Here is a 20,380-nt window from a genome sequence, read left to right on the forward strand (position 1 = left end):
CAAGAAGTCTTAGAACTTAGTGATGCAAAGCTCTTTAGCAGATCTGAAATGGAGGTAACCCAGTGTCAGAGGCTACTCCCAGCCAGCCAGTACCAGGCAGAAGGGAGATACCACCACGGGATCTGTCTCAGGGTCAAGATTAGGGGAAAGACCTCCAGAGAAGCTGCAAGAGCTGCTGGAGAGGCGCTCCCCAGAAAGGTGGTGCAGTGGTTAACAGCACATACTTGGAAGGCTAGGGAGGTAAGTGTACAAAATATAACCCCTGTGTAGATGTGTCACTGCGCTGCAGGGTGACAGGTTGTGAAACATCAGTTTCAGGGGTGTGGCCGTACGCAGCACAGCCTTCCTGAGTCTCCTTAAAGGGAAGATGCTCTTTCTTGATTCAAAAGCTCTAGCAAACACTCCTGTTTTCTCTTCCATTCTCCTCAACAGCCTAAGAACAATATGGTAAGCAAGGGAGCACTGTCTTACACATTGGCTAATAAAACAAGACAGAAAACCGAGAAAGGCACTATTCCTAAATATTACTGCCAGGAAGCCTCCACAAATGACAAAGAATCATTTCAGTGACGAGATGAAATCTGTTCAAGGAGGAAGCACCCAGAGGAGCAGCAGGCTATAAGTGCCTCTCACCTCCTGCACCCTCCCTCCCACGTCTAATGACTTTGCATGGTCCCCAGAACGTAAACAAGGCTAGCATTCCAATCAGCATGCCAGGGAAAGCAAAGCAGGCAGCTCTGACTCTTGGCAGGAAAACCTACATCCAATGTTTATCTAATATTTTTGTTTAGCTTTTCAGGAGCATTTAAGATCTATGCACAGAACCTCAGAGCTACAGACCAATTAAGTTAATGCAGTAAAAAAAAAAAGGTATTGGTCTCGGGAAAAAGTACCAAACCAATTATTTGATATACCACTAGGAAAACCACCGTTAAAAATTTTTCTTTTTTACGTTTGCCAGCTAATCATTTTAATGTCTGCTTTGATATGACATCAGAGCATAAAGACACCTACCATACTTTTAAATGTAAAAATAGTTGTACCCACACAGTGGAATACTACTGTGTTATACAATTATGGGCAATAGTAGTATATTTGCAGATATAGGAAAACATTTACTTGAATATTATTAAATGCAAAAAGCAAATCACAAAATAGTTTGCATTATATGATCCTGGAGAGATGAAAAGATTTAGAAGGAAACAAACTAGTGTATTAACTAGACAGACAAGATTATGTTTCTTGTTTTCTTCCGCAGTTCACTCTCATTGTTCTTAGGACTTCAATGAGACCAGTCCACCAGATGTGGAGCTAGAAGTGGCAACACAATGGGCCCGGAGTGAACAAGAGTGCCCGAGGGTGGACTGAGCCCCCTTCAGGTGCTGGATCGGGCCCTGGGCCAGTCCTCTTCTTACATGTTTTATTGGACTTCATCCTCTGTGATCCACATGGACCAGTGTGGCTTTTGCTCCCCCATTCTATACTGAAGACCATAGAGGTGGGATTTTAAAATTGTAATGCATTATTGAAAACTACCTTGTAAACTGCTGAATGGAAAATTCTAGAAATAGCTCAGAGATGGTATATCTGCCTTATAAGGATGTTGGGAGAATTAACTTTTTCATATAAAGCATTTAGCATAGTACCTGACATATAATAAGTATTTTATAATAAATGCTAGGTGCTAATCATTTCTAACTCAATTTTCCCCTTCTTAACATAAAATAAATGTGCTTGTATCCCAAATCCTATTTATTTTGAATAGTTAAAACGTTAGTTTGATTAATTCTTGTCTTTTGGAGATAGAGAGAAAGAATTCTCAATCATCAACGAGAAGATGAAGCATCTCAATCAGGCCTAATTTGGTTCTGCAGGCATAGATGCCTTTCTTTTTCAAACTGGTTACTCCACTTGATTTCATCCAGGTTCAGAAATTTGAAGATTCCTTGCAGTGCTACCTGGCTCTGCCAATCTTAAAATGAATCTTTTGTGTGCTAGGACCCAGTGAGGTTCATTCTTAGTGCTTTTATTCTTTTAAACTTCCATTAGTGTCCTTTATTCCTTTGGAGATCCTATAGTTGTATTCTACTGGATTTTGCATATTAACCCAAGGAAGTTTGCTCCAGAAAAGAGCTGTGGCCGATGGTTTGCTTTCTTCTGACTGCTGAATGACAGAATGAAACTTCTAGAGACAACAGGGGAAGCTATAAAAAAAACTGAGCAATTACCAGCATGGCAATCCATTCCAAAGACGACTCCAAATGACAGCTTTAGGCAGGAGATGGATATGTGTTTTGTTTGCTGAGGTCTCTTGAGAGAAATATCCCCACCCATTCTCCATCCTTGTGGTTTACCCACATGTGACCTGGGCCCGTCCAGTGTTCTCCACACCCCACCACAGTTATTGTTACCCGGGATAAATCAGAGCTTTACACTCGGCTTTTTCTGGAGCTAGTAAGAAAGAAGCACTCCTTTCTTTTTTGATTAGGAATCCTTAACTGCGAGAATTATGTAAGCCTAGAGTCTAGGCTAGACTCTCAACCACTGTGCCACCAGGGAAGCCCTGTATGGCCTTCTTATAAGCATAACCACATTGGATTTAGGGCCCACCCTAATCCAGTATGACCTCATTTTTACTAATTACATCTTCAAAGACCCTATTTCCAAAAAGTCACATTCTAAAGTTCTAGGTGGATATGAATTTGGGGGTAAATATATTCAACCCAGTATACTATCTTACAAGCTCTCTTGGAACCAAACTTTCAGAAATAATGGTCTCAGGAAAATTCCTTCTACTGAGATGATTTCTCTTCATGTCTCAAAAAGTAAAGGTAAAATTTCTAATAGAAATTCTATGCTTTTAAAATTTCACTTTAAGTGAAGAAAGAACTTTAATAAACTGGGCCAGCAGAATGCAGGAAATATAATGATACCTGCATCTATTTTAGTCAAACTAACTCTGGTCAACCCACAAATAGTCTACTTACAGATGTGGGAAAGAAAATATCATCCTGAAGGAGATTTTCATTTCATAATTACTCATCAGGGAAATACAAATTAAAACCCCAATGAAGTACCATTACACACCAGCCAGAATGGCTAAAACCAAAAGACTGACAACACTAAGTGTTGACAAGGATATGGAGCAATGAGAACTCTCAGTCACTACTAGGGGAAGTTGTAATGGTTCAACTATCTTGGAAAACTGCTTAGCAGTGTATACTAAAGTTAAACATATGTCTACCCTGTGACCCAGGAATTCTACCCTAGGTATATACCCCAAAGAAATGAATGTGTTGTCATCAAAAGACTCCTATAAGATACTTTATTCATTGTGACTAAAACTAGAAATGACTCAAATGTTTATATACAGGAAAATGGTACATAAATTGTGATATATTCACATAATAGAATATTATATACTAGTATAGGGGAAAAACAGCTGGAGACATAGAAAAATATGGATGAATCTCAAAAACATTTATATTGAGTTTTTTAAAAAGCCAGGCATAAAAGAGTATATATACTGTATATCTCCATTTACATGAAGTTCAAGAACAGGCAAAATTAACCTGTAGTTATATGTCAGAATACTGACTTGAAGTGACATTAACAAACTTTCTGTAGTGATGAAAATGGTCTATATCATGACCTAGGTGGTAGATATGTGGGTGTATATGCACACAAAAATTCATCAACCTGTGTACTTAAGATTTGTGTATTTTTATATAGGTAAGTAATACCTCAAAAATAATAACAATAATAGTGAAGGATAAGTTTCCTGCCCTCTTGGAGCTTCCTGATGAGTTGGGGAGATGAACATTAATGAATAAGCATTCAAACACATCATTAAATTATAAATGCTCTGATAGGAAAGAATAATGTACTTTCAGAAAGTAACCGAAGAATACAATTTGAACTGGAGTATTATTTTCCAAATAACTCATATGTTACTATTTCTATCTCAGATCTCTACTGCAATCTCAGATGGTGTCAGTTATCGGCAGGCATAATAGGAAGTTATTGAAATCCAGCTGACCCCTGCCTGTTTATTGGATCCCAGGAATCCTGGATCTAAAATACAGGATCATTTCTAACAATGAGTCAGCATTTCATTCCAGGAAGTTGAAGAAACTTGCAAACAAGAATTTTACACCAGTTGTCACTGGCCCATCTTCTCTCCTTGAGCAGAGGTTAGATAAGAGGGAAAGGTCACTTGACTGAGAGCCATGATATGGACCTTTGGAGGAAACTGGAAGAAATTATTTCCATTATGCTCTTGTTAAACATACTCATCTATACTCAACAAAAGGATTAAGTTCCATTGAATCATTCATGGAGCAATATCTTAAGACTTAACTACTTCCAAGAGTATCCATGTTGCAGGGGATGAAATGGTTGCTGACTTACTTGACAAGAAGTTGTAGATTATTAATTACATTAAATGCTTAGGTGAAGAAATAAAAAGCACTACATAATTGAAGTTTTAAAAGGATACCTCCTCATAAAATGTATACAGAAAAAGAAACAAAAATGCTAAAGCTAGAGAAGGACATATCCTTGTAAAGTGTTTGGCTAAAAGAAAAAGACACTTTAAAAATATCAGATAGGGCTTCCCTGGTGGCGCAGTGGTTGAGAGTCCGCCTGCCGATGCAGGGCACACGGGTTCGGCCCTGGTCTGGGAAGATCCCACATGCCGCGGATCTGCTGGGCCCGTGAGCCATGGCCACTGAGCCTGCGCTCCGCAACGGGAGAGGCCACAACAGTGAGAGGCCTGCGTACCACAAAAAAGTCCCAGCAGATGGGAGAAAATTTGGAAAAATCCTGTAGGCACGACAGGTGAAATCTGTCTAAAAGAAGATACCCAATCCAAAAATGCTACTCTGATTATAATGTCTGGAGTGGAAGCACTATGGAATCTCAGTCAAAAGTCTGTTATCTGATAACTTCAGTATCTCCTAATCCCAGCTATTCTAAGGTGCCCCTTTGGATTTGGTGAGTAAATCCTGTGAATTAATCACAGTATATATTTGGTGTTAGCTTTAGAAATGGTTGGTGTCCTTTTAAAATTTTGTGTAATCTCTTGTATATTTTTGAGAATATTGAAAAAATTTGGTTACACACACACACACACACACACACACATATATATATGTAATATATGAATACTTGTTATTACAAGTGTTCACTGATGGCATTAAGTGGGCACCCCAAGGGAAAGCTAATGAATCTGTGGCATGGACTTTTGGACCAAGAAAGATACGTTCCGGATGGTATCTTGACTATAATACACTGCTTTTTATTTTTCTGCAGGTGTGAGGGTTTGCTCTCAATCACAGAGTTAGATTAAGAAAGAGGATTCTTGCCTCTAAAACCAATACTGTTTGCTAGCGTTATACAAGTTCAGAACACTAATGATGATGTGATATCACCACACTGATCAAACTTCAAAGGCAAGAGTGATCTGCCCACAGGAGAATCATTGAAAGCAACATATCTTGATGAGATTTCTGTTGGTTGGTTTGTATGTTTTGCTACATTTCAAAAGGCAGCAACAAATTTCTGAACACCTCTGTCTCTGTCGCCTAGTATTTCTATGAAATTACTAGGATAACATCCATTTAATTAGAATGAAGTTTCCAATTAATAAGGTTGGTTGCACCTACCTCGTTTTCTACTTACCACATGTATAATTACTATATTGTTGCCCTTAGCATAGACATATATGGCAGAACTTCCACCCACCCTGAAGGGTGAAATAAATAATAGTAGGCAAAGACAAAGCAAAGACAGGTTGAAAGAATAATACAACAAAAGCAATGAGACCAGAGAAAAGAGTGAAGGAATCTAGTGTGGGGGAAGAAGTGGACCTTCACCAGGGAGTTATTTCGCCATGCTTTACCCCCAACTGGGAAATATGAAGAACGTGTCTTCTTGAGAGCAGCCATGAGCAAGATGACCTTGTAAAAACAATAACCCATTCTAGGCTTTGGAATGTTCTAATGTGGAAACTTATATCCAAGAATGAGCTATGAAAAACAGTATCTTTACTATTTTTAGGAGCAAACCACCCTCTTTCTCTGAGTAGTAAGCCTAGTGCTCAGACTTATGACTCAAGGACTATAGGCAAGTGAAAAACTATATCAGAATCATATTTTCAAAACAGTGTCCCTATTGTACTTGCAGTTTTGCTCAGAATAATTCTACCAAAAATAATATTGAGGATCACAAGCGCATGGTTCCATTGCTAGAAAGAGCTAGCAAAGAAAGAGGAGGGAGGGCCCCGGGGGTGGTGGAGAAGGCCATGAGCTCGCAGGCTACCAGGCCAAGCTCCTGCAACAACAGAATAACCTGTGAGGGGATAATGACAAAGACGTAGAGAATGGACTGGAGGAAACAGTAAGCTGGGACGAAGTGAGAGAGTGGCATGGACATATATACACGACCAAATGTAAAATAGATAGCTAGTGGGAAGCAGCCGCATAGCACAGGGAGATCAGCTCGGTGCTTTGTGACCACCTAGAGGGGTGGGATAGGGAGGGTGGGAGGGAGACGCAAGAGGGAGGGGATATGGGGATATATGTATACGTATAGCTGATTCACTTTGTTATACAGCAAAAACTAACACACCACTGTAAAACAATTATACTCCAATAAAGATGTTAAAAAAAGAAAAAAAGAATAACCTGTGAGGACTGTGCCAGGCCCTCCGCTCCTCCAACACAGCAGCCACAGCAAGAGGCCTGAGGGGCTGCTTTGAAGACACCTGTGACCAACGTTGGTCCTAAGGAGAATTCCGTACAGTTGTGATTTGACGGGGTTTGTGTCCCCTCTGCTTAAAAGTCTTGTCCTCACAGTTCTGCTTGATACCAGAAAGTGCCACATTTTTTAAGTGTCTGTCTGATCACACATCTGGATTGTAAGGACGAAAGATCCAGTTTAAAGAAGGTTTGACAGGAGAAGAAAAGAACAAAGAACAATACTAGTGGGTAGCATTTATTAAGCACTCACTACCTGTGATACTGAGATATAGTAAGTAGGTATTTGGTCTTTGTCCCTATTCCTGGCACAGAGCTCCTAACACCCTTGTAATTCCCTAAGTGATAAGTGCTCTAAAGGCTACAGGTGCATCATCTGTTATTCATAACAAGCCCCTTTAACCACATCTGAGTTTATGTTAATGAGGTGACTTTTGGAAAGTCCCTACAGATGGGGGCTGGCTGCTGAGGGAACCAGCCAAGTGATTAGAGGGTTGGAGTTTTCAGCCTCACACCCCTCCACTTCTCAGTAGGTGAGAGGGGCTAGAGATTGAGTTTAATCACCAGTGGCCAATGATTTCATCAATCATGCCTGTGTAATGAAGCCTCCATAAAAATCCCTAAAGTATGGGGTTCAGAGAGCTTCCCAGTTGCTGAACACATGGAGGTGCAGGAAGGGTGGTGAGGCTGAGAGAAAAAGGAAACTCCATACCCCTTGCCTCATACATTACCCTATACATCTCTTCCACCTGGCTGTTCCTGAGTTGTATCCATTTACAATAAACCAATAATCCATAGTAAGTAAACTGTTTTTCTGAGTTCTGTGAGTCACTCTAGCAAATTATCAAACCCAAGGAGGGATCATGAGAACCTCCTATTTATGGCCCTTCAGTCAGAGGCACAGATGATAACTTAGACTTGAGATCGGCATCTGAAGTGGGGAGTGGGGCAGTCTTCTGGGACTGAGCCCTTAACCTGTAGGATCTGATGCTATCTCCAGGTAGATAGTGTTGGGATTGAGTTAAATTTGTAGCATACCAAGTTTATGTCCACTGAAATTTGGAGAATTGCTTGGTAAAGGAAAAATCCCTCCCTATACTTGGAGTACAGAGGCCTTCAGTGAATAGTGAGTTAAGGGAACAAGTGTTTTCCTTTTCATCACCTTATTTTCTTTAACTCTCACATATCCCTGGTAGCATCCTGGCAGGAGAAACTCTCGGTTGCCCACCCAGCATCCATTTTTTCCCTTTCTTCTAACTGAATCACAGTTGTGTTCTTCCCCAGTGTAGCCTCAGGAAAGCCAAACGCATTCCCACACCAATGATAAGCTGGCTTCATTTCAGAGTAATCTTGTCTCCTTCCCGGAATTCTTCTGGATGTCCTGTTATATAAGATAACCCTACTGCTTAAGCCAGTTTGAGTTGGATCGTTTTGCTACTTGCAGCCCAAAGCTGATACATTGCTCTTATTTTTCCCCCACTTGAAAATCAGGACACAGACAGCTAACTAATTAGCTCAAAAGTTGGAGAACAGAGTTCAAAACAGGATTTCTCTGACTCTGATGCCAAGGTCTAGCCTGCTAACTAGTCTGAGAAGGGGCCATTCATGGAGAGGAGGGTAGCCAAGGAAACAATGATCCAGACCCTTGTGGGGGATGCAACATCATAAGGGAGCGAGTGTAATTCTTCTTTGAATATTCCTCATCAGATGGGGGAGGCATAAGAGGCCAGAGTGGCATAACACCCTAGCCTTTTAATGGGGGTGGGGTGGGGGGGTTGTGTAGAAGAGGACCCCGGAGGTCCCTTTAAAAGCATGAAATTGGTCCCTTGACCAATTTCACAACGTTAGAGATAATATTTTCAGTGTACAAAGTGTTTTTCTGATACATGATTTTAGTTGATTTGATTCTTTTAAGGATACGATTGAGGCAATACATTCACCTCCAGAGGAAACTGAGGCTTTGTGAAGTTACAGGACTTGCCCAAATTCTTTCAGCCAAGTGGTGGAGCTGGGGCTTGATCCAAAGTCCATCTGATTCTAAATCCATGCTCTTCCCATGTCACTGTGTTTGTCAATATGACTCTTGTTCCTGCAGGTGACACACTCAAGACCATTTACTTTAAAAAAAAATGTGGCAGCACTTTGGGAATGGTAGCTTGCATGGTTTTTGCAATGACTGTGTGATTTAGAGGGAGGTCTATACTCTCACCCCTCTAGAGAGCACAAAAGGAGCCAACGGCCTTGAGAGTTCACAAGAAAAATTCAGCCCTGGAGCCAAGAATCCTTATCGTCTGGGAACAGGAGAAGCCCTTTAGGGCAGGTCTCATAGACAAACCTCCCACAGGATTAGAATTCTGCAGTGCTCAACCTTTAGATGAAAAGTTCTTTGCCTTCCACTAGTACCCTTCCGTCATGAGAGAAGACGTTCCCAGTATCTCTCTTGGTACCTGGCAGAAGAGTCACGCTGAGAAAAGCTATATCATAAATCAGTGGAGAAATTCAAGCTATTGGTCTCCTAATGTTACTTGCTGAGGATTTTCTTTGGTTGTTTATAAAGATGATTATAAATTGGGTTTCCTCAAGCAAGCACACACCTACCCAGAACTATTCTGTTTTCCTTACCAGCAGCTGTGTGAACTGGGGGATTCTGTGTGGGGCCCCTCCCTGATGTTGCTATGAATCCACAGAAATGCAGCTCAGGGGCTTCAAGGAGCTCCAGTTCTTTATGTCTCAGTGCAGAAAGAATTCAGCAAGAGGCAAAGTGATAGAAAAGAAGTGATTTATTAGAATAGGACACTTGCGAGGTTTACAAGCAGGTGGGCAAGAGGGTGCCACCCCAAGAACTTAGTGGGCTACAGTTTTATAATCAGAGGGAAAGTGTGTGTGTGGGGGGGAGGAGAAGACCACCTTCTTCCTCATTCTTGTGTAGACAAGCTTCTATTATCAGTTCCTCCTCCACATTGGGCGGGGGAGTTTTCTTGTCCCCACCTGGTCAACCTGGGATTGTCATGGTGCAACCGATTAGCAAAAAGGCAAGTAACATATACTAAAATATGGTAAACTGTCTCAGGCTTCACTATAATGTCACCTTTTCCTTATATTTTTGTTTTTAGGGTACACAGAGGAGTATGTCCTAGGAATCGTTAACTTACTGACCTCACTGGGCACAATGTACATCTCATTCCACCACTGTTTAAATGTTTCAGGGCATGTCTCGTGCTTCTTTTGCATGGTTTTATTGCTAAGCAAGCCTGCCTGGTTTTGTTGTTAAGCAAGCCTGCTTTCTTGAGTGATCATTAACTTACAGGGGTCTCCCATACCTTTTTTTTTTTTTTTTAACTTACTATCCCTTAGTGGGATTAACCGTTTAATCACCTACTTAGTCCCTTTACTCTGTCCCTATCAGCTATGGGATAATCTACTTGTGATTCTAGTTTCTTAAAACACTTATTGAGCACTGACCTAGTACCAATCACTAAGCATACCTTTAATCGTAAAAACACTGTGACGGCAGGTATTATTATTCCCACTGAATAGATGAAGAGACTCGGTTCCATGCTGACTTGTTCAAAGACCCCCAGCTAGAAAGTAGTAGAGAAGACACTGATTCTGTGATGATCAGCTTCCGTTGCAGGTGCATGCACTAACTCCATGACTAGCCCATAGTGACCAGGATGGCAAGAGCAGATTTCGTGGCAGTTCTTGTTTATGAACCAACTATGCATACATATTATGCTAGTACTTAGTGGAATAAGTGTTGCCAAAGACCCGGTCTTCCATGAGCTTTCAGTGTATTGGAAACAGCTGTTGTAAAACAGACTTCCAGATGAAATCCAAAATTCATTCTCCCCTTCTCCTAGGAAAGAGAACGTTTACGTGGGTGCATTATAACCAAGCTAAACACTGCATTCCCCAGCCTCCCTTGTAGCTAGGAATGGCCCTATAACAAAGTTCTGGTCAATGGGATGTAAGAAGTGGTCTTCACAATTTCTTAGTTGTGCCTTTAAAAAGAAGCGATGAGGGCAAAGTAGAAAAACCCTGAGCTCACCTCCTCTCACAGGTACACGAAAATCACAACTATTTGCAGAGCAACCGTTGGTGAAAAAGACCATAACCTACCAGAAAAATATCTCCTACGACTAAAGATAACTAAAGGAACCACAAGAGATGGGTAGGAGGGCGGAATCGCTATGTAGTCAAGTCCCATACCCTTGGGTGGGCAACCCACAAATGGGAAAATAATTACAATTGCAGAGATTCTCTCCAAGGAGTGAGAGGTCCAAGACCCATGTCAGGCTCTACAGCCTGGGGAGTCCTGTGCCAGGAAGATGAGCCCCCATAGCGTTTGGCTCTGAAAGCCAGTTGGGCTTGCTTTCAGGAGTCCCAGAGCTGGGGGAAATAGCGACGTCACTCTTAAAGGGCACATACTAAACCTCACACCCTCTGGGACACAGGACAGAAGCAGTAGTTTGGTAGGAGCCTTGGTCAGACCTATCTGCTGATCTTAGAGAGTCTTCTGGACATGCAGGAGGCAACTGCAGCTCATCCCGGGGACATAGACCCTGGAAGCTGTCATTTTGGGGAGCTCCTCTACCACCTGGACAATGGTGCTGGCAAATGTCATTTTGGAATCCTCCCTCTAGCTCATTAGTCCCAGGACCCAGCCCTGCCCTGGCCCAACAGTCTGTAGGTGCCAGTGTTGGGATGCCTCAGACCAAGCAACTAACTGGGCATGGACACAACCCCAGCCACCAGCAGAAAGGCTGCCTTAAGACCCTCTGAACCCACAGCTTCCGCTGGACATGACCCTGACCACCAAAGGGGCCAGGACCTGGCCATATGTACCAGTGCACAGGCATCAGACATGAGACCACCCCCACTACCAGGGCCTACAGCCAGAGACCCCAGTACTGAGCTCTACCCACCAGTGGGCAGTCCTCAGCCCTAGATCCCCTGGGCCCTGGCTCCACCCTCCAGGGAACCTGCTCTAGCCTTGAGACAAGCCTTACCAAGGGGCAGACACCAGCCACAAGAAAACTGCAGCCCTGCAATCTATGGATCTGGCCCACTAACCAGCAGGCCAGATCCTGCCCTGGGATCAGCTGGTCCCCAGCCCTACCCACTAGTGAACCTCTTCTAGCCTCAGGCCCAGGTTTACCCAACAGTGGTCAGATACTATCTTCAAGAAACCCAACATCCCACAGCCTGCTGACTCAGCCCACCCACTAGCAGGCCAGGTCCTGCCCTGGGACCAGCTGGGCCCTGGCCCAGCCCAGTAGCAGAGCAAAACTATCAACTTCAAAGAAACCCCTGCAAAAACACAAACACATGGAGTCTAAAAAGTATGCTACTAAATAACCAATGGATCACTGAAGAAATCAAAGAGAAAACAAAAAAATACCAGGAGACAAATGAAAACACAATGATCCAAAATCTATAGGATGCAGCAAAAGCATTTCTAAGAGGGAAGTGTATAGTGATATAGGCTTACCTCAGGAACTAAGAAAAGTATCAAATAAACAACATAACCTTACACCTAAAGGAGCTAGAAGAAGAAGAAACAAAACCCAAAATTAATAGAAGGAAAGATATCACAAAGAGCAGAACAGAAATAATAGAGACTAAAAGCAATAGAAAAGATTAATGAAACTAAGGGCTGGTTCTTTGAAAAGATAAACAAAATTGATAAACCTTTAGCCAGAATCATCAAGAAAAAAAGAGAGAGGACCTAAATCAATAAAATCAGAAATGAAAAATTGGTTACAACCAACACCACAGAAATTCAAAGGATCATAAGAGACTACTACAAACAACTATTTGCCAATAAAATGGACAAACTAAAAGAAATTAACAAAGTCCTAGAAATGTACAGTCTCCCAAAACACAATCGGGAAGAAATACACTATATGACCAGACCAATTACCAGTACTGATATTGAATCAGTAATTTTAAAAAACCTCCCAACAACAGAAGTCCAGTACCAGATGGCTTCACAGGTTAATTCTACCAAACATTTAGAGAAGAGTTAACACCAATCTTTCTCAAACTATTCCAAAAAATTGCAGAGGAAGGAACACTTCCAGATGTTCATTCTACAAGGCCAGCATCACCCTGTTACCAAAACCAGACGAAAATATCACAAAAAAAAAGAAAACTTTGGGCCAATATCTGATGAACATAGATGCAAAAATTCTCAACAAAATACTAGCAAACCAAATCCAATAATACAGCGGTCCCCAACCTTTCTGGCCCCAGGGACCGGTTTCATGGAAGACAATTTTTCCACGGCCTGGGTTGGGGGGTGGTTCAGGCAGTAATGCCAGTGATGGGGAGCACCAGATGAAGCTTCGCACACTTGCTCACCACCTGCTGTGTGGCCCAGTTCCTAAGAGGCTGCGGACTGGTAGTGGTCTGCAGCTCAGGGGTTGGGAACCCCTGCAATAATATATGAAAAGGATCATACACCGTAGTAAGTGGATTTACTCCGGGGATGCAAGGATGTTTCAATATCTGCAAACTCAATCAATGTGATATAATCACATGAATAGATTGAAGAATAAAAACCATATGATCATCTCAAATGATTCAGAAAAAGGTTTTGATTAAAAACTTGCCCAAAAAATGGGCACAGAGGGGATGTACCTCAACATAATAAAAGCCATATACAACAAACCCACAGCAAACATCATTCTCAATGTGAAAAACTGAAATCATTTCCTCTAAGATCAGGAACAAGACAAGGATGTCCATTCTAACCACCATGTTTTTTTTTTTCTTGTGGTACGTGGGCCTCTCACTGTTGTGGCCTCTCCCGTTGCAGAGCACAGGCTCTGGATGCGCAGGCTCAGCGGCCATGGCTCACAGGCCCAGCCACTCCACGTCATGTGGGATCTTCCTGGACAGGGGCACAAACCCGTGTCCCCTGCATCTGCAGGCGGACTCTCAACCACTGCGCCACCAGGGAAGCCCCATTCTCACCACTATTACTCAACATTTTTGGAAGTCCTAACCCAATATGTTCTTTTTTTTCTTGTGGTACGTGGGCCTCTCACTGCTGTAGCCTCTCCCGTTGCAGAGCACAGGCTCTGGACGCGCAGGCTCAGCGGCCATGGCTCACAGGCCCAGCCACTCCACGTCATGTGGGATCTTCCTGGACAGGGGCACAAACCCGTGTCCCCTGCATCTGCAGGCGGACTCTCAACCACTGCGCCACCAGGGAAGCCCCATTCTCACCACTATTACTCAACATTTTTGGAAGTCCTAACCCAGAAATCAGAGAAGACATAGAAATAAAAGTAATCCAAATTGGAAAGGAAGAAGTAAAATTGTTACTGTTTACAAATGATATGATACTATACATAGAAAATCCTAAAGACACCGTCAAAAAACTACTAGAGCTCATCAGTGAATTCAGTAAAGTTGCAGGATACAAAATTAACATACAGAAATCTGTTGCATTGCTATACATTAACAACGAACTGTCAGAAAGAGAAATTAAGAAAACAATCCCACTTACCATTGCATGAAAAAGAATAAAATACTTAGGAATAAACCTGGCTAACGAGGTAAAAGATGTGTACTCAGAAAACTATAAGAGGCTCATGAGAGAAACTGAAGAAAACATAAACAGATGGAAAGCTATAACATGTTCATGGCTTGGAAGAATTAATATTGTAAAAATGCCCATAATCCCCAAGGCAATCCACAGATTCAATGCAGTCCCTATCAAAATACCAGTGGCCCTTTTCAACAAATAGTTTTAAAATTTGTATGGAAACACAAAAGACATTGAATAGCCAAAGCAATCTTGAGAAAGAAGAACAGAGGTAGAGGTATCATGCTCCCTGACTTCAGACTATACTACAAAGCTACAGTGATCAAAACAGTATGGCACTGGCACAAAAACAGACACTTAGATCAATGGAATAGAATAGAGAGGCCAGAAACAAACCCAGGCACTTATGGCCAATTAATCTACAACAAAGGAGGAAAGAAAATACAATGGAAAAGACAGTCTCTTCAATAAGTGGTTCTGAGAAAACTGAACAGCAACATGTAAAAGAATGAAATTAGAACATTTTCTCACACCATATACAAAAATAAACCCAAAATGGATTAAAGAACAAAATGTTAGACTAAAATCATAAAACTCCTAGAGGGAAATATAAGCAGAACACTCTTTGATGTAAATCAAAGCAATCTTTTTTTGGATCTGTCTACTAAGGCAAAGGAAACAAAAGCAAAAATAAACAAATGATACTGAATTAAACTTAAAAGCTTTTACACAGAAAAGACAAAACAAAAACACAACCTACCGAATGGGAAAAAATATTTACTTGCAAATGATAAGACCGATAAGGGTTAATATCCAACATATATAAACAGTTCACACAACTCAACATCATAAAAACAAACAAACCAGTTTTAAAATGGGCAGAAGACCTGAATAGACATTTTGCCAAAGAAGACATACAGATAGTCAGCAGGCACATGAAGAGGTGCTCAACATTGTTAATCATCAGAGAAACGCAAATTAAAACCACAAAGAGATATCACCTCACAGCTGTCAGAATGACTATCAGTGAGGATGTGGAGTGTACAACAACACTTGTACACTGTTGTTGATGGGAATGTAAATTGGTGCAGCCACCGTGGAAAACAGTACGGAGGTTTTTCAAAAAAACTAAAAAGAGAACTACCATAAGATCCAGCAAGTCCACTCTTGGGTGTATATCTGAAAAAAATAAAAACACTAACTCAAAAAGTGCACATGCAGTGATTAATATAAATAGCATTACAGGAATAATAAGAACTACTGTTTATTGAGCACTTACGGTGGGTCAGGCACATCCAATGAGACACGCTTTAAATCAATATATGTCATTCAATCCTCACAGCAACTTTTGTGAGGCAGGTGCTATTATTCATTTTTCACAGACAAGAAAACTGAGGGTAAGAGAGGCAAGTTGACTTGCCCACGCCTACAACCACTCACTAGCAGCCTGGCTCCAGAGCTCACTCTAAACCATTATCTTATTGTTTCTCAAAATGTGGTCTGCATAAACCACCTGAATTAGAATCACTTCAGGTGCTTATAACAAACCGTTGCACCCCATGCTATTTCAGCTGAATCAGAATCTCTGAGAATTCAAGACATGGTCTCTGCCCTATAATACTTACAATTAAGAAGACTAAAGCACTTGAAGAAACTAGAGGACATTTAAACATGTTAAACTGTGGGATGCTGACTTTAAGAGTGAGTAGTAAATAGGAATCTTGAGACAAGTGACTGAGAACCAGGAAAGGTTTAGCACCTCGTTTGGAGGGCTTCACTGTGACCAAGGACTGCTAAAAGTAACATAAGTATAGTACTACAACTGCAGGCACACCTAGTGTTATTGCACTTAGCTTTATTGTGCTTCAAAGATGTTGCTTTTTTTTTTTTTTTTTTACAAATTGAAGGTTTTTAGCAACCCTGCATTGAGCAAGTCTGTCAGCACAAGTTTTCCAACAGCATTTGATCATTTCACATCTCTGTGTCACCTTTTGGTAATTCTTGCAATATTTTAAACATTTTCATTATTATTATTATACTTATTATGGTGATCTGTGATCTTTGATGTTACTATTGTAATTGTTTTGGAATTTGGCAATAAAATATTTTAAAATTAAAATAAAAAGATACATGCACCCCAATGTTCATAGCAACATTGTTTATAATTGTCAGGATATGGAAGCAACCTAAGTGTCCATCAGCAGATAAATGGATAAAAAGAGATGGTATGTATACACAATGGAATACTACTCAGCCATAAAAAAAATGAAAGTTTGCCATTTGCAACAGCATGGATATATTGTACAACACAGGGAATATAGCCAATATTGTATAACTATAAATGGAATATAACCTTTAAAAATTGTAACTATGTTGTACACCTGAAACTTACCTAATATTGTACATCAACTATACCGCAATAAAAAAAAATACATAAAAAATAAATTAAAAAAAGAAACAGAAGCAATGTTCCCATTCTTTCCCCCTCCTTTTCCTTCCTGCTGCTTGGAATGCAGACATGATGGCAGGAGCAGGAGGTGCCATCTAGAATCATGACGTGGAAGCCACATATTCAGGATGGCAGAGCAGCAACATAGAAGGTGCTAGGACCGTGATGATTCTGTAGCTGCCATACCAGCCTTGGACTATCATCTCCCTGTACTTTTACCTGAGAGAGAAGTCAACTTATCATTTAAATGACTGTTATTTAGGTCTCTTTGTTAAAGACACCAATTAATAGAAATGTGAACACAAATACCTGTAAATCAGTGCCCAGTAAGTGGGTAAGCCCCGTTTGTGTAATGGTGTCCCCACTTACTCCTGGGAGCCCCAGAAGGTGCTTTACAAGTGGCCCACAACTAGTTTGTTAATGTGCGCACTTCTATCCTTCCTTTTCTGCTCCCTGTCACCCACATTGCCTTCAGCCTGGCCTGCCTTGCCACAGTCACAGTCCATCACAAGATGGCCACTACCCAGGCCAAGAGACTATTTCCCCCGCTTCCAACCTCTCCAGCCTTCTGGGTAAAGAGCGGTGCCAAAGTTCTTTACAAAGGTAAGTAGGGGGGCTTGCCTGGTGGCGCACTGGTTGAAAGTCCGCCTGCCGATGCAGGGGACACGGGTTCGTGTCCCAGGTCCAGGAAGATCCCACATGCCGGGGAGCGGCTGGGTCCGTGAGCCATGGCCGCTGAGCCTGCGCGTCCGGAGCCTGTGCTCTGCAACGGGAGAGGCCACAACAGTGAGAGGCCCGCGTACCACACACAAAAAAAAAAGGTAAGTAGGGACTCCTTTGCAACTCTGGCCACCTTGAGTCTCCTGGGGCATCTGGGCAGCTCTACCCAGAGCCCCTCCAGACACTGGTGTCAGCTTCAGGCTCTCGCCATTCACCATGAGGCACACTCAGTCCATAGGGCCAGCCCTTGAGGAAGAGACCAAATCATCCTTTCTAATCTCCTCCTCCTCTTCTCCCTGCCCCCACCAAGGCTCCTTCTCCTCTACCTCTCACCAACTAGAAGCTCAGACACGTATGAACAGAGGGGAATAGACCTCAAGATGCAATCATGGTGTAGGCAGTCAAAGTTAAACCATATATATAGCCAAAGCTGACTGAAGTGTGTGTGTGTGTGTGTGTGTGTGTGTGTGTGTGTGTTGAGTTTGAGGGTCTTGTATTAGCAGGAACAACCATGGAAGACTTCATGGAGGAAGCATTAGCTCCAGATCCTGGCCAGTTACAGGAAGCTCAGAGAGACTTACAATTTGCCATTCACTCCAAATTCTTAATAGATGGCCAGAGGACAGAGCTGATAGGAAAACTGACAGAGAAATTGAAGAGTCTATCTCTCCTTGATCCAATTGTCTTGGTTCATTTATCAAGAGTTCATAAAACAAAAGTACCTAGAGGGTCCACGAAGGAAATGTCAATGAGTGAAGTGGAAAACTGGGGACATGTGTCCTCCCCATGGTGACAGTGGATGCTCAGATCCTCTAAGTCTTGCCATATAGGAATAGGGACCCAGATCAGATTAAATCAGATTTGTCAAAAAAATGACCAAAACATATGAATATTTGATGTGAAATATCCCAATTTTAAAAAGCTGATTATTAAATCTTTTAAAGTAACTAAGTGGGACAAATTAAGTTAACCTTTGGGCCGCATTCAAACTTTGGGCCTGCATCCTGACATTCTGAGGCCATGTTTCTATCTGTGCTCATTGTTGCTAAATACTAGCTTTGAGCAGGGCACTGCATTAGTTCTAGGTTGTATGTGTATATATGTATGTGGAGAAAGAGATAAAAACAAAGTCACTGCACTCAAGGAATTAATAATCTAGAACAGATACGACATAGACACATGCAATTGCAGGAAGGAGGAAGTCGCATCTCATTTGGGGAAATCAGGGATTGACAGCTACCCCAAGGAAGCACCTCTGTCAGGAAGAGGAGCCAGAAGAAGGAAGAGAATTTCAGGAAGGGTGTGGTGAGTAAACAGCACCAAATAGTACTGAGTGCTTAAGGAGGACAAAAACCAGGGAAAGGTTGTTGACGTTGACAAGTAGGAGGTCATAGGTCATCAAGGAGAGGGTATTTTTAAAGGGAAATAAGACTGAGGCACAGCTGAAACTACAAGTGATACCACTTGTTGGAGAGAACTGACCACTGTGAGAAGGAAGTAAGAAGAGAGCAGAGGGGGCTGGTGTGCTAAAGGGACAAGAGATCAATGAGACTGTGGGAAGTGGGGACACAGGAGAGGGAGCGATGGATGATGGTGGAAGAGGAGAGTAAGAGTGGACTCAAAGGGCAAGAAGGAGAGGAAGGAGTCAAGGGTGTGCACAGGAGGTTAACCTTGGTCAGAGGGCAAGACTTCTGGGAAAGGAAGGAGTCATCTCTCTGAGAGTATTACAAATCACAGGATAGTTCCCAAAGGTCCCATTTCTAAAATATATCAGAACAGAAAGCTGTGTTGGAGAGTTGTGAAATAGAAAGAAGGAAAAAAACCTTAAAATTATTTCCATGAAGTTCATTAAGGAATAAATCTTTCTGATTGCAGAAAAAATCTTTGAGAAAATAGCTCAGTGAATAGTTCTAAACTCGGTTGGAGGCGATACAAGTAAAGATGCGTGAAATTCAGCTTGGCTAAAGATGAAATCAAGAGTGGATTAGCATTAAGTATATCTTGGGGAATGGAAAAAATGTTCTAAGAGTCCATATTAATAGAAGGGGTTGTCTGGGGAGCAGAAAGATAGCCAGTGACTCTTTAATTATGAAATAGAAAAACAAAAGGATTAGATCCCTGTAGATTATTTTGGAAAGAAGTGGGAATGTGTCTGTTGCAGGGTTACCCACTTTACATTCTCTTATAGCTCCCCTGTCATTGTGAGAATTCAGCATCTGTTTCTCTCCTAAGCTTGACTTTAGTTCTCCATTGACAATGGCTCTGTAACTGGTTTGTGCTGGCTGTTTCTCCCGAAAGGCTTCCAAGAAAACTATTACAACTGCCTTACCCAGCATGTTCCTATCCCACTAACTTGGTTTTCAATGAAAAGATTCAGTGCTTTTATTTGTGGTACTTTCCCTACACATGGCCTCCAATAGATTCCTATAATTGTTTCTAAGGTGACATCGTGGGCAAAAGGTGACCTAGAAATAACAACTAGCATTTATCATGGCACATACCTACTATGTGCCAGACAGGGCTTTACATACATACATTATTGCATTCGGTCCTGACAGTAACCCTCTATCTAATCTCTGCCACTTACCAGCTATGTGACCTCAGGAAGGTTCTTACCCTTTCTTGAATTTTTTTCAACATAAAATACAATAGTGATAATAGAGTCTACGTCATAGAGCTGTGAAGATTACAGGAGTTGAACATACTTAATGTATTTAAAATAGTGTTCTGTAAGAAGTAAACACTCAATAAATTTAATATTATTGTTATTATTATTGAGGGGCTATTATTATCCTTATTTTACATATGACAAAACTGAGACACAACTTGTTTATTTCCCCAGTATCAACACAGCCCGCTGGTAAGTGGTGGAGCTGGGTGATGTCAGAGCCCTCCTTT

The sequence above is a fragment of the Neophocaena asiaeorientalis genome, unplaced genomic scaffold, assembly GCF_003031525.2.
Source record: "Neophocaena asiaeorientalis asiaeorientalis breed wild unplaced genomic scaffold, Neophocaena_asiaeorientalis_V1.1 scaffold353, whole genome shotgun sequence".
NCBI classification, from domain to species: Eukaryota; Metazoa; Chordata; class Mammalia; order Artiodactyla; family Phocoenidae; genus Neophocaena; species Neophocaena asiaeorientalis.